We start from the raw sequence: 2497 nt of genomic DNA on the forward strand, positions 1-2497 counted from the left end.
CTAGCAATGAGACCAGGATAGAATTTTAAGTGCTACTACTGGTGAAACCTCTATAAAGAATTTACACAAATCTGAGTATCTAACTATGTGACTGCAACAAAACAGGATACCGTAAAATAAACTGAAAAGACGGAACTTTCCTAACTGATTTAAAAAATAATCTAATAATTTCGATTAATTTTTTAAGTATCTGAATGATAAACAAAGCTATATAATTGTAGGTTATTAGATTAGTATTTGTGATTTGAATTATTATTATTATTATTTCGAAAACTGGGAGAATAAAAATTTGTAAAAATTGGTTGGTCTGAAATGTCATAGTCCAAGTAATCGAGGCCAATATGTCACGTCACATCTGAATCCTTATGTCATTCTCTCTTTATTCTGCATATCCATTAACCATGGATTGGATCCATCCTTTGGCGTCATCTCTACTGGTATACAAAATTTATTCCTATTAGTTATTAGATTCATTCACATTTATTAGTAATGAATAAAAAAATGGAGTATTTTCTCTATAAAGCCACCTACGTATACTATACATGCAAAAAGGTCATAGCTATTCCACTCCGTTGAAAAGAAATCCTTTTTTTTTGTCTTCGTTGAAAAGCAACTCTGTAATCAGAGAGATTCTTGTTTTCTTAAAATTATTTTTATTAGTTAGATATTTTTTTCGCAAAAATTGACAAAAAGGCACTGAGGGTATGTAAAGCTAACGAAGTCGCTCTCCTTTGTCTAAAGGGTAACAAAATTGTGACTTAATATTTGTTTTATAAAATCCAACTAATTGGAAATACCCATGCATAGCAGCAGCCAGCAATCCATGATCTTCAATTCTTTATCAGTTTCAAGATTTCTTTTTGTATCCAAGTTTCAAACATTTTACTACTGAATTTAGGTCTTAAATACTAGCTGCGAATGATATATTAAACAAACTTAAAAGATATACTATTCTTTACTTTACTTAAAAAAAAAGTTGAATCCAGCTTAAACTTTTTTTTTTTGGAAAACGAATCCAGCTTAAACTTTCAAGATCAAAACCATCATTTCTAACAAATTACACTTGTGACAGTTGAATTACAAATTGTTTATGTCTGTAAACAATCTATCTCGAACCTCTAATTCACAGACCTCAATGCAGATACTTTTTTCTTTGGTCAACACTTCAATGTAGTTACCTATTCAATAGTAAAAGTTTGATATTTGATCATCTGTTTTCTATAGCATTATTAGAAACCTGTTTTGAAGTGCTATATTAGATTCTATCAAAACCATAAAAACTATACTGAACAAATTTTTTATGTTTCTAAAAATCTATCTCGAACCACTAATTCACAGACCTCAATGCCGTTATCCTTTTTTTGGGGTCAACACTTCATTGCAGTTAGTGTTTATTTATTTTAATATATGATCATTTGTTTTCTGTATAAGGTTTGATTATCACAATTCAACGTAGTATGTGGATTTTGGATTTTCGTATTTTTACTGGTGTTCATATCTTCTGCTATTCTGACTATACTAACAAAATTAATGCTAGAGAAAATTCATATGTCGAAGAAAACTCCAAAACCCTAAAAAAATTAGGAAGCTGCCTCTTTTACTGATACATGCCTCTCATGAGTTCTGCAAGATCCCCTTTGAATTGTCTTCCAAAAATTTATATTCTTATATTTTTCTCTTAAGATTTTCTTTACACTGTTTATTGGCTTTGGCTTTTCATGAAAAAAGCAATAAGAATGAGACCAAAGAGAGGGCTTTGTGTCTGGGTTTACCCTTTATGTTTATTTGATTTATAACAAAACAGATAAAAATAGCGAATAGTTTGAATCGGAATGTACTGAATATGACAGCCATTCTTTTTTTTTTTTCTTTTCATACTGCGTTTTTAAAAACTTTAAATTGATCAATCAATATTATGATTTATGGTGGACAGGTTGGATCATTTGTTAAATTCTATCCAAAAACAGACCTGGTCTTCAAATTCTGCATCCATATTTATGGTTCATATATATAGAAAGTTTTTTTGCGTGTGGGGTTAAATAAATTAATTTCAAAGATGAATTTCCTTGAGAATTATAATTTTACAAAATTAGTTTTCATATCCATTTTGCTGATGGTATCTCTTACGAACTGAAACATATAATATTGTCTACTTATTAATGTTATAACTCTATTAGTTTGTCATATAAAATTTTGTTTTGAGAAAACGTCAAGAAAATGTTAACGATGATCGAAACTCGAAAGATGATGGAAGCTGTTTAGCGCTTATTAAGTCCAACTCTGGATTCTGGAATTTGGTTTCAGTCCCCCATTATATATACTGGGCCTTGATTTAAAGGCCTTTACTGATCTGAGTTTTTTCCATGAGCTGATATTTTAAAAATTTTATATCGATAAGAATACTACTAAAAGCCTAAAGCCTCGTACTTGCCTGTGCGCAAAGAAATACTTTCAACGGCCTTTAAATTGTTGGGCTCTGATATCCCAACATAAATCA

The sequence above is a fragment of the Eutrema salsugineum genome, unplaced genomic scaffold (assembly GCF_000478725.1).
Source record: "Eutrema salsugineum unplaced genomic scaffold, Eutsalg1_0 scaffold_1, whole genome shotgun sequence".
NCBI lineage: Eukaryota > Viridiplantae > Streptophyta > Magnoliopsida > Brassicales > Brassicaceae > Eutrema > Eutrema salsugineum.